At 45.7% G+C, this 13322-nt stretch overlaps 1 protein-coding gene across 5 annotated transcripts in view; it reads right to left on the bottom strand.

The window, feature by feature from the left end:
* Window positions 1-13322, bottom strand: part of LOC105474519 (patatin like phospholipase domain containing 1) — a 73213-nt gene that overhangs the window by 26907 nt on the left and 32984 nt on the right. Inside the window, exon 2 of one of the 5 annotated variants that reach the window (XM_071097146.1) lies at window positions 6186-6408. The exons of 3 other annotated variants lie outside the window; for them this stretch is intronic. The gene's annotated coding sequence lies outside the window, so the exon portion shown is untranslated. Of the gene's footprint in view, window positions 1-1257; window positions 1907-6185; window positions 6409-13322 lie in introns of those variants that run through there. One more of the 5 variants, XM_011729259.3, reaches the window with a different exon arrangement.

Below are 13322 nucleotides of genomic sequence, written 5' to 3' on the forward strand. Positions count from 1 at the left end.
GTTCCCACCCCTCAGCCCACCCTAGGCACATCCACTTCTGCTCAGAGGAGGGGTTTCTCTGAGGGCAAATCTGGTTCTCCTCCTCCTCTCACAATAACCTATCACTGAGCTTTGCCCATACGAAGGTCTTCAGAAACCTCCCCTGAGGGCTGGAAATTCCTCCAGGGCAGAGATGGGCCATAATCTATGCCCATCAAGCCTCTCAGTATGTGAACAAAGGAATACAAAAACCTGAGAGCAATGGAGATGCCCCCAAGGAAGAGCTACTTGACTTAATTACCCAATAAAAGCTTGAAGGCAAGATCATCCCAGATAGATGGGTAGACTGCAGAGTTAACAATATTGATTAGTGTGGTCAGCTCACCAGGTTTTATGAGTCTAATGTGCCAAGAAAAATAAGTAAATAAGATGCTGGGTCAATGCTGGGTGTGGTGGTTCATGCCTGTAATCCCAGCACATTGGGAAGATGAGATGGGAGGATCGCTTGAGCCCAGGAGTTTGAGACCAGCTCTGGCAACATAGCAAGACCCCTGTCTCTACAAAAAATAAAAATAATAATAATAAAATTAGCCAGGCATGGTGGCATGCATGCTGCTGTCATCCCAGCTACTTAGGAGGCTGAGGTGGGAAGATCACTTGAGTCCGGGAGGTGAAGGCTGCAGTGAGCCATGATTGCACCACTGCACTCCAACCTGGATGACAGAGTGAGACCCTGCCTCTAAAAAATAAAATGTAAAAAGATGTTGAGACCGGGAGATTTTTGAAGGGCACTTGGAAGCTATATTTCCAAGTTTCAGCCACTCGGAGAGTCTTTCTTTTTTTAATTTGATTTAAATTTTTTTTTAGAGACAGGGTCTCACTCTGTTGCCCAGGCTCCTCAAAGTATCCTCCCACCTCAGCCTCCTGAGTAGCTGGAACTACAGGCATGTGCCACCATACTGGATAATTCTTTTTATTTTGTAGAAACAGGGTCTCTAGCCCTGTTGCTCAGGCTGGTCTCAAACTCCCTGGCTCAAGCAATCCTCCCACCTCAGCCTCCCAAAGTGCGGGGGTTACAGGCATGAGCCACTGTGCCCAGCTGATCAGAGTCTTTCCGTGACCACATCCATTTCTTGGAAAGAGCTTAGGCTTTGGAGCCAGGCAGATTTGGTTCAAATCCCAGCTTCACCACATGCTATCTAGATCATCACTGGCCACTTAAATAACATCTTTCATCCTCAACTTTGTTGCCTGTAAAATTAGTCTAAGAATACCTACCTTACTGGATTATGAAGAGGCAGACAGCTTTTAAAGTGCCTGTACACAGTAAATGCTCAAACATTGGGTATGGCAATCATTCCTTATGTGACAAAGCGTTTGGATGTTTCGGACTCTCAGCCTACTCATCTGAACAGAAGACAGTGATCCCAGCCCCCACATCCTTATCAAGCTGTGGTCAGGCTCAAGTGTGGAATCAAAAGAGCAAAATACGAGCGTGGAGCGAGAGGGTGCGCCCCAGTTTCAGAATAGTGTAGGCCTGACTGGGAGAACACTCCCTCTCCTGTCAACTTGGGGGATCCTACAGATATAGTAGGGGGAAAAAGGGGCTAGAAAAATCATCAAAGGGGAAGAAAAGGGATAATTGTACATGCGTTTATTTGTTTAGGTGGATAATGTTCCCCCCTACACAAGGGCAAGGATGGTCTCTGTCTTGTTCATTCCTTTGTCCCTAGCACTCAATATAGTGCCTGGAATACGGTCGGCACTTAAGAAACATGCACGCAGGCATGAATAATGGATAAATGAACGAACTCCAGAACCTGAAGCGGGATACTGAGGCCCAGAGAGAGAAGTCGCTATTCAAGATGACCCAGAGGATGAAAACAGAAGGCTTTTCTTCCCCATCTCCACGTGGCCTCTTGCTAAATGAAAAATCATAGAAAGACGGGCTCTTGGGGCTGATAATTTAAGCTGCTGAGGATGCCGTTCACAGGGGGCCGGAATTAGGTCTGCAGCGAGGGATGGATCAGCCACAGAGGATGGGACTGCGGGGCCCCAGGCTCAGGGCGCACTGGTAGCCTAGCAACAACCTCCGGTTCAGCCAATCACTGCGAGGCGCCGCCGCAGGCCCTGCTCCCAGAGCAGCGTGCGTGGTGGGCGCGCGGGGAGCGGGGGGCGCAGCAGCCCCTGGGGAGGCGCCGACAAATGCTCAGAATCCCAGCATGGAGCACCTGAGAACTGGCTGCTCCTATCTGGTCCCTAATTGCAGACTGAATTGTAATCTGCATTTTCCTGTGGGTATATCTTGAATACCCGACCCCAACGTAATAATAATAATTGTTATCATCTTAACAACAATCGTTTCCCTAAGCAGGCTTTCCCACCTATTATCTCAGTTTATTTTCACAGTGACAGCCAGCCTCCGAGGAGCAGTGACCCTGGTTTATTTACCATTTTATTTCTATGTCCTACACTGCAGGGGTATTGATTGAAAAACAGTTTGGCTTGAAGCTACAGTGCCACTACTGGAAGGTTTACAGAGACCCTTTGGGGCAGTGAGTTTTCAGTTAGGGAGCCTTTGTTCAAAAGAAATCTTAGGTGGAAACCCAATATATAAAACAACAAAAAATGTGGCTGTTCTGGGTTGAGGCTGTTCTGAGACTCTGTCCCATCACCCCACCCTCCCTAGGAAGGTAGCCCCCAAAACACTGCCCTGAGACTCCTAAGATTCTGGGATCCTAGGTCAGAAATAGGAATCTCAGCGAATTCTCACATTTTACAGGTAAGAAATCCTGCCCAGGAAAAAGGTGAGGCTCAATAAATATCGGCCGGATGGATGGATGAGTGGATGGATGTTTGGATGGTTGGTTAGATGGATGGATGGATAAAGGAAGGATGTACCCTGGGACCTAGGTCACACAGTTTCTGTTTGCAGAAATAGAATGAGAATGTATGTGAAAACTCACATTTTTCTCTCTGTACTGAACGCATTATAGGCTTTTGCCAACAGCAAAACAACTCTGACCTATTTAGCACTTCAAATCAAACCAAACAAAACAATGTTTTTAATGGATAATAACAATCCTCCACATAGACCTTCTTCTAACGCTAAGAGTTTACTAAACAATTGGATTTAAAAGTTCAGACTGGCTTATATCCGGTTGTCATGGAAACAGAAGTGTCTTCCGCTGATTCATCACCTATGCTCCTAGCAAGGTGTCCACAGGACTCTTTGCTTGCCCTCAGGTAGAGGGCCTGGGGCCTCAGCCCTCAGCCCACTATGAGCTTTTCCCCCCAGAATTCAGGCACAACCTCCAACATCCCACTGCAGGTTCTTACTGATCACCCTGAGGTGAAACAGGCAGAGAGGGAATGCATCTAGAAAGTTCCCTGGAAATGATCATGTATTCAGGGCCATTACCCCTGCTCTTTTCTCTGTTTTCTTTGGTGGACCCAAAAGTCCTTTTGGGGTCCTGCTCCAAGGTAGGAATTAATACTGCCTCCCATCTAGGCTGTGGCCTCTCCTGCCCTATAGATTCTCCCTGCACTACCCAGGGGACACTGGGATGATGCCACAGCTGTGAACTGAGTCACCCCCTAGTCTTAAGACTCAGCTGGACTTGAGGTCTGACAAGGCAAACCACAGGCAGTGTGCTCTATCAACTCTGCTTCTAACTTGTGCTCCCACAGGGATGCATACTAGACTCTGAGTTAGAGCATAGCAGGAGATTCTTTCTTTTTCTGTTTTTTCTTTCTTAATTTTTTTAGAGATAGGATCTCACTACATTGCCCAGGCTGGACTTGAACTCCTGGGCTCAAGTGATCCTCCTGCCTCAGCCTCCTGAGTAGCTGGGGCTACAGGTGCATCACCACACCCAACTGAGGAGATTCTTCCTTACGTGCTGATTTCATGATTACAGAGTTGGGTTACCCACAGGATTCAAGGGTGAACTCCTAACTCAGGGGAACCAAAGAAGTCTGGAGGTTTATTTACCATTTGTTTGGCTGTCTTCCCCCTAGAATTGGAAAAAGAGCTCAACTGTCTTTCTTGAATTTGAGCCCAAAGTGAAGCAAATAAAACAATGCTATTTTAATACTAAGTGAGTGGGTTTAAAAATGGATCCACCAAATGCAGTGTGGAATCCTGGATTGGATTCTGGGACAGAAAAGAGACATTAGTAGAAAAACTGGTGACATTCTAATAAATCTGCAGTATAGTTAATAGGAATGTACCAATATTAATGTCTTAGTGTTGGCAAATGGGCCATGGTTATGTAAGATGTTAACATTAGGGGAGACTGGGTGAAGGATATGCAGAACTCTGTACTATTTTAGCAACTTTTCTGTGAAGCTGACATTATTCCAAAATAAAAAGTTTATTATTAAAATTTTTAAAAACACAGATGGACCATCCTGGCTAACACTGTGAAACCCCATCTCTACTAAAAAAAAAAAATACAAAAAATTAGCCGGTGCGGTGGTGGGCGCCTGTAGTCCCAGCTCCATGGGAGGCTGAGGCAGGAGAATGGCGTGAACCCAGGGCGCGGAGCTTGCAGTGAGTGGAGATTGCGCCACTGCACTCCAGCCTGGGCGACAGAGCGAGACTCCGTCTCAAAAAAAAAAAAAAAAACACACACACACACACAGATCAAGCCAGGTGTGGTGGCTCACGCCTGTAATCCCAGCACTTTGGGAGGCCAAGGCAGGTGGATCATGAGGTCAGGGGTTCAAGACCAGCCTGGCCAAGATGGTGAAACCGTGTCTCTACTAAAAACACAAAAATTAGCCGGGCGTGGTGGTGGGCACTTGTAATCCCAGCTACTCAGAAGGCTGAGGCAGGAGAATTGCTTGAACCTGGGAGGTAGAGGTTTCAGTGAGCTGAGATCTTGCCACTGTACTCCAGCCTGGGTGACAGAGCTAGACTCTTGTCTCAAAAAAATTAAATTAAATTAAATAACACATACACATACACACAGATGAAGCAAGGCTGTTGGGGATACAGTGTCTTGCACTCACAGGGGCTCAGTTAGCACCTTCTGATACCAGGGGGATGGATTAACATATGTCACCTACGTGAGTTGTTTTCCAAATAGATGTTTCTACTGCGTAACGAACACATTCAGAGCTTTACCAGATCTTCCATTCAATGTTCTACTAAAAAGTCCAAGGGATTGTTTGGAGAAAATGAATCTTTACCCATTTGGATGGAGAGGTTTAAACATGTAAAGCATAAGTTCCTTTGAGTGAGATGGAAGATACTGGGTCCAACATGGTAGTGGGAGTTACAACAACTACACAATGACACCATCTCCATAATATTGTATAAAAAGTCCTTTTGTATTTGTCATGCCATTCAATCTCACTTTCTTTCTTTTTTCTTTTTTTTTTTTTTTTTGAAACAGAGTTTCTCTTTTATTGCCCAGGCTGGAGGGCAATGGCACGATTTTGGCTCACTGCAACCTCCCCACCTCCTGGGTTCAAGTGATTCTCCTGCCTCAGCCTCCTGAGTAGCTGGGATTACAGGTGCCTGCCACCATGCCTGGCTAATTTTTTGTATTTTTAGTAGAGACAGGGTTTCACCATGTTGGCCAGGCTAGTCTCAAACTCCTGACCTCAGGTGATCCACTTGCCTTGGCCTCCCAAAGTGCTGGGATTACAGGCATGAGCCACTGCACCCGGCCTGATCTCACTTTCTTAACCAATGTATAAATAATTGCTTGACCCATGGAGTGTAACAAGAAAACTGTCATGTTGCTTGCAAAGCAATTTCTGAAATCATGATTAGAGAGGATGTAGAATGTAGACATTTAGAGAAATACCAGTCTTGGCTCTGTTGTATAAACCTGGGAAAATTATCTAATCTCTCTAAATCCCTGTTTCCTCATTTGTAAAGTGAATATAAATATAGTATCGCTTCATAGGGTTGTGAGGGGATTAGAGTAAATGATGCATATGAAGCACTTAGCACGGGACCTGGCACATTCTAAGTGCTTGGTAAATAGCTGTTATTCGAAAGACACTAGGATGTGAATTTGAGCAGAATACCTTTTTAGAGAAAACACTGCCATCTCAGATAACTAATTTTTGGAGTGATTTTTAATGAAGACATTTTGATTCTGAAAGTGTCCCCAGCAGCCAGGACTGAAATCCAAGTTACATCTGGGCAACATATACATGTACACACCCACTCACACTCACCTACATACCTGCAACAGGAAAAAATGGAGGTTCTCATTCAGGTCTTAAGGAACTTCCAGCTCCAGTAGTACGGTGGGCTGAGCTAAAGAGGAACCTCTCCAGCTTCAGAAACAAGAGATCAGGTGCTTTGGCTCATGCCTGTAATCCCAGCACTGTGGGAGCCGGAGGCAGGCAGATCGATTGAGGCCAGGAGTTCAAGACCAGTGTGGGTAACATAGTGAGACCCTGTCTCTACAAAAAAAATTAAAAATTAGCCAGACATGGTGGCACGTGCTTATAGTCCCAACTACTCAGGAGGCTGAAGCAGGAGGATCGCTTGAGCCCAGGAATTCGAGGTTACAGTGAGCTATGATGGCGCCTCTGCACTCCAGCGTAGGTGACAGAGACCCTGTCTCAAACAACAAAAACAACAACAATAACAATAAAAAGCGCAATATTAAATAAAATATAAAACAAAGTTGTAAGACATGGTTGAACTCACGAGAAAGGAAGAAATGAAGAGGGAACTGAAAGTCAGTGACATGAGAAGGAAAGCTGATGATGTGGTAACTGCGGGGACTGTTACCAGACCAGAAGCTGTCAGGGACAGGGACTGCATTCTTGGGCTGGGTGAACTGAGACCTCTGCTTAAAGCTAGGACCCTCCAAAGGCTGCTGGGCTATTGCGAGATGCCAGTGGCTTGTGTCTGCACAGGGATCTGGGTGAAAAAACAGTTTCCCATAAAAATGGAAGACCCAAATCTGTATTACATATGGTTTAGAGCTTGAATTGATACAACCTACAGAGTAATTAACATGAAAAGTGTTCCCAAGTCAGCAATAATCCTAGGGTGTTTGGCCAGAGCCAGTGCAGACTAGCTGAGATGGGTCCTTCCACTGCTGGGGCCACACAGAATTCCCGCAGAAAAACCAAGTCCTTGTGCAGATGAGCTCACGATTATCATGAAAAACATTGCTTAGACCAGGCTGGATTCCAGTCATCTTTGTTTTTGTTTGTTTTTTGTTTTTTGTTTTTTCTTTTTGAGACGGAGTCTCACTGTGTCGCCAGGCTGGAGTGCAGTGGTACAATCTTGGTTCACTGCAACCTCCGCCTCCTGGGTTCAAGCATTTCTCCTGCCTCAGCCTCGCAAGTAGCTAGGACTACAGACACATGCCACCATGCTAATTTTTGTATTTTAGTAGAGACGGGGTTTCACCATGTTGGCTGGGATGGTCTTGATCTCCTGAACTCGTGATCTGCCTGCCTCTGTCTTCCAAAGTGCTAGGATTACAGGCGTGAGCCACCGCACCCGGCCTGTTTGTTTTAATAAGGTTTAATTCGTTCTCTGGGACATTCTTGAGTTTGGAAAGTGCTGCTTTATCTATGCTTTTCTATTTCAAGGTAATTTTCTTTTCACCTATTCATCCATTCATTCAACATTCATTCTTCAAAGACTTATTTTGTGACTAATATTTGCCAAGCACTGGGCCAGGAATGTATCCATGACTTCTTTTGTCTTTCACTATAATGTCCAAGAGATGTGTTTCCAATTATCCAAGTTACAGATGGCAAAACCAAGGGCAAGATGGGTCCCTGGCCAGCCAAAAACCCACGGAACTCAAGGGCAGAGTTGGAAGTTCAGCCCCAGCCCTCCTCCTTTCTGGGAACTGTATTCTCCACCAATCCTGACCATGTCTCATTCCTCAACTGAGTGACAAAGATGGGTGCATGAGTGACCAAGGAAAGGAGTTACTAAAGCGAGGTTCTCACAGAGGAAGCCCAGTGCCAGTCCCAGTGGATCAGAATACACCTTGAGCCACCTATCAATGACAATAACCAGCCAGCCTCAGCTCCAGGACCCCAGGAGAATTTCAGCTACTGGACGGGCAGGAGCTGCCAAAGGAAGCACTGGCCTGGGTGTGGGAGGCCAATCAAAATACTTCTCCAGTGCTCTGTCTCCATGGGAGGAGTTGTGCTGGGTCCTGTTGTGCACACATTTGCAGGGCAGGGGGCAAAACATACAGCTACTCTGGATCTCTCATGTGTTTTGCAAGATCCCTTTGAAGCCTGTTTCCTGTCCAGAGGGACAAGCCACCTCCCTTTCTGAGAACACAAGCATGTTTGCACCGGGGGGTAACTACCCCTGCAGATCTCTCAGCCTGGAACTCTCTTCCCTCAGTGCACATGGCTCTCTCCTAGCTTCATCCACCTCAGAGGGGCCTTCGCAGGCCAGCCCACCCAACACTGTGCCCTTGTGTCATTCTCCCATCCTTTCCCTGCTTTATCTTCTCCTTTGAGCACGCATGCTGGCCTTTTTTATATGTTTAATTTTCTATGGTTTAATTTCACCAAGAGAATGTCAGTTTCATGAGGGTGGACATCCACTGCTTTGTTCACGGCCAGATCCCCAGGACCTAGAATGAATGAGCTAATGAATCATCTATTTCATCACCGTAATTCAGCCAAAATCTGATCCTCAACCTCCTTGTCTGCATCTTGTGGGAACCGGGCTCAAACAGCAATTCTCAAACTTTAAAAGAAATTACTGAAAGATTTTCTTCAAATATAATTTTAGAAAGATCCCCCATGTATGAGATGGACAACAGCAGGGCTATACTAGTGCAGCCAGGGCTTCAGACATGTCTGTCCCCTGCTTTTCCTCCCCATCTGCAGAACCCTACGGATCCCTGGAACACAGTTTGGAAACTATTGACCTAAGTGAGGTCTGTCTCCAACTAGTCACTTTCTCTCCCAGGGTCTAAATACAATTACCTGTAAAATGAGGGAGTTGGACTTGCTGACCTTGACACTGTAATATCCTAGCATTATCCATATCCATAACTACAGAAAATCATCCAAGAGCCAGGGAAACTACAAAATACAAATTGCAAAGACACATTCAGTGTCACACTGGCCAATAGCCAGCAAACACCAGGACGTTATCAAGGAGCTCTTGTTTTATGAGCAGTTTGTGGGAGCCATAGGACCCACAAGATCTCAGCTTGCTCAGCCAACCTAGTGGATGAAATGAGACACCGTATCTGTAACAGTTAAGACTGTACAACATCAAATGCTAGAATAGGTGGACAGATTTTATGGGCAAACTGGACATCATGGAAAAGAGAGATGGAGTGGGGTAAAATGGGATGGTGTCTGGGGAGAAGGTTTTCTCTCTGAAAGGGGGGCAGAGGGTCATTCTAGGCAGGGGACACAATAGGTGCCATGGTACACTGCCCAGGCCCCCTGCTGCAGGACCGAAGCTCTCATGCTTCCACTGCCAGAAGGGCAGCTGCTGGTGGGCCAGAGCTGAGCCTTTTCCCAGACAACAAAGTGGACTTGGCTTTGTGATTGTTTGTTTGTTTGTTTGTTTGTTTGTTTGTTTTTAGAGACATGGTCTCTGTCGCCCAGGGTGGAGTGCAGTGTGGCACAATTGTAGTTCATTGCAGCCTCAGACTGCTGGGCTCAAGGGATCCTCCCACCTCAGCCTCCTGAGTAGGTAGGACTGTAGGGATAAGCCATCACATCTGGCTAATTATTTTTTTTTTGTAGAAACAGGGTCTCACTTTGTTGCCCAGGCTGGCCTAAAACTCTTGGCCTTAAGCAATTCTCCCACCTCAGCCTCCCAAAATTCTGGGCTCACAGGCATGAGCCAAGGCACCTGGCCAACTTTGTGATTATGAAGTCATGGTCTTGGTCTCAGGCAGGGGCAGAGTTTCTCCAGGATCCTCATGCCATTGATTATGGTTGTTGCAACGCAGACTGCTCGTTGTCCCCAATACCCATTCTCCCCTTCTTCTTTCGTAATTGAACCTCCGATTTTTAGCTGGCCACATGGCCTTCCAAAATAAAGTCTACATTTCCTAGGTTCTCTTGCAGTCAGGTGTGACCATGTGACTAAATTGCAATCCATGGGATGTAGCTGACAGGACGTGTATCACCTCCGAGTCCTGCTCTAAAGGACTGTGCCCTTCCCTTTTCCCTTTCCGACTAGCTGGAGTGCAGACATGGCAGGGGCACTTGGACCACAGGAGAGGCTACACCTTTCAATTCCCGACGTCAGTTGACTTGCACTGTTTACCATGCTCTGGAGGCACCACATTTCCCCACTGCGTGGCTTTGTCGTGTTGTCATGCTACATCCCTGCTGGAAGCCTTGGTTCCTGCCCAACCTGTCTCTACCTGTCCAACTTCTACTCACCTTTCAAGCACGGACTAGCCCAAATGCCACTTCTATGAGGCCTTCCATGTTTGGAAGTGTTTTCTCCATCCCTCTGCACTCCTATGCCTTATAATTCTCTAACATTCAATTGCAACTTTCTTTTTTTTCTTTATTCTTTTTTTTGAGACAGAGTCTTGCTCTGTCGCCCAGGCTGCAGTGCAGTGGCGTGATCTCAGCTCACTGTAAGCTCTGCCTCCCGGGTTCACGCCATTCTCCTGCCTCAGCCTCCCGAGTAGCTAGGACTACAGGCGCCCAACACCATGCCCCGCTAATTTTTTGTATTTCTAGTACAGACGGGGTTTCACTGTGTTATCTAGGATGGTCTCGATCTCCTGACCTTGTGATCCGCCCGCCTCGGCCTCCCAAAGAGCTGGGATTACAGGCGTGAGCCACCGTACCCAGCTCAATTGGAACTTTCTTGCATTATAACTATTTGGTAGCTGCCTTTAAGTTTGAGTGGACTATAAGCTCCTTGTAGCAAGATCAGAGTTTCATTTTGTGTTGTATCTTCACATCCTCTGCAGGGCCTAGTATATGCTCAACTAACACGGAAGGAAGGAAGGAAGGAAGGAAAGAAGGAAGGAAGGAAGGAAGGAAGGAAGGAAGGAAGGAAGGAAGGAAGGAAGGAAGGAAGGAGGGAGGGAGGGAGGGAGGGAGGGAGGGAGGGAGGGAGGAGGGAGGGAAGGAAGGAAGGAAGGAAGGAAGGAAGGAAGGAAGGAAGGAAGGAAGGAAGGAAGGAAGGAAGTAGGGGAGGGAGGGAGGGAGGAAGGGAAGGACGGAGGGACAGACTGGCTTGCCAGTTTTTTATGGGGAGAAAGGTGCCAAGAAGTAGCTTAAGTGGGAGTAGGGTTTTAAGTCTGCCAAATCACTATTCTTTTATAAGAAACATTTTATTTTTCAAAATTATGCAAATGCAGCTTCAAGGCATGTTTCCAACCCCACTTCTGACAAGATTGGAAACTCTGGACCCCCCAATGGCAATCACGGAGACCACCCCTCCTAGGTGAATGAATGGGTTAATGAAGGTTACCACCTCTCTAGTAAAAACTAGGCACTGTATTAAGTGCTTTTACAAACATTTGCATGTGACTTGCACTGGCCTGGTCGCAAAACTGGGCATACATGTCAGAAGATGCACCTCTGCCACCTCAGCTTTCACAGAAAAAAAACACAGGATCTCAGGACAGAAAAGCCCCAAGCTGGCTACAAAAGTGGGGACATGACCTTGAGGAGGGCCTCAGAAAATGCTAGCTGGGTGCGGTGGCTCACACCTGTAATCCCAGCATTTTGGGAGGCTGAGGTGGGTGGATTACTTAAGGTGAGGAGTTTGAGACCAGCCTGACCAATATGGTGAAACCCTATCTCTACTAAAAATACAAAAATTAGCTGGGTGTGGTGGGGGGTGCCTGTAAGTCCAGTTACTCAGGAGGCTGAGGCAGAAGAATCTCTTGAACCCAGGAGGCGGAGGTTGCAATGAGCTGAGATCACACCACTGCATGCCAGCCTGGGCAATAGAGCAAGACTCTGTATCAAAAGAGAAAGAAAGAAAGAAAGAAAGAAAGAAAGAAAGAAAGAAAGAAAGAAAGAAAGAAAGAAAGAAAGAAAGAAAGAAAGAAAGAAAGAAAGAAGGAAGAAGGAAGGAAGGAAGGAAGGAAGGAAGGAAGGAAGGAAGGAAGGAAGGAAGGGAGGGAAGAAAGAAAATGCTATAGGTAAAAAAAAAGATCCCATTTCCCATAGCAATAAAAAATAAAACTACAAGGGAAAAATAAATCTAATAAAACACACAAAATCTTTACTGAAGGACAAAAAAAAAAAAAGACCAGAATAGAAAGATCAACTGTATTTATAAATGGGAAGATGCAATTTCAGTCAAAAGCCCAGCAGAGCTTTTCACATGGGGCGGGGAAAGGGCCAAACATAATGGAGGCAATATTTGAAGAAGAAAAAAGGAGGAGGAAGAGGAGGAGATTGCTCGCCATAGGTGATGAACCCCTTATTATAAGACTATAATGATTACAACAGAAATAGACAAATGAGCCAACAGAATAGAAGAGACACTTGAATATTCCAGAAGCAGCATTTCAAGTAAGTGTGGAGATAGCCTCTAATTGGCTATCACATGGCAAAACAATTTAAAAATTAGATCTCTACCTCAACCATCAACAAAATGAATTCCTGAGGAATTAACCTAAATGTGAAAACTTTAAAACTTTCGAAAGACAATGTAGAAGAAATAATTGTAATAAAGATATTTTATAACACGTATTATATAAGAGGATGGCCAGGCGCAGTGGTTTACACCTGTAAACCTTGCACTTTGGGAGGTTGAGGAGGGAGAATCGCTTGAACCCAGGAGTTCAAGACCAGCCTGGGCAACATAGTGAGACCCTGACTCTACGAAAAAATTTTAAAAATTAGCCGGGCGTGGTGGCACGCACCTGTGGTCCCAGCTACTCAGGAGGCTGATGCAGGAGGATCACTTGAGACTGGGAGTTCGAGGCTGCAGTGAGCCATGAATGTGCCACTGCACTCCGATGTGGGTGAGAGAATGAGACCCAGTCTCAAAAACAAAACAAAACCCAAATTGTAAGATGAAAAGATGGATACATTTGAGAGCATTAAAATTAATATCTGAGTAACTAAAGACATCAAAGCAAAATAAAAATACAAGACATAGAGTGGGAAAAGAGAGGTGCATTGTGTATAACTGGTGAATGATAAGTGTACAGAATATATAAAGAACGTCTACACATTAAAGAAAAAAGATAACTCAGTAGGAAAAAATAGGGAAATGTGGTGAGCAGGCAAGTTGCAGAAGAGGAAACGTCTAGTGGTCAATAAGTACGTGGGGATGCTGAACATCACTAGCAATCAGGATAGGTAGATTAAATACAGTAGATGAGATACAATTTCACATTTGTTAGATTGGCATAAGATTTTCAAGTGTG

This window comes from Macaca nemestrina, chromosome 5 (assembly GCF_043159975.1).
Source record: "Macaca nemestrina isolate mMacNem1 chromosome 5, mMacNem.hap1, whole genome shotgun sequence".
NCBI lineage: Eukaryota > Metazoa > Chordata > Mammalia > Primates > Cercopithecidae > Macaca > Macaca nemestrina.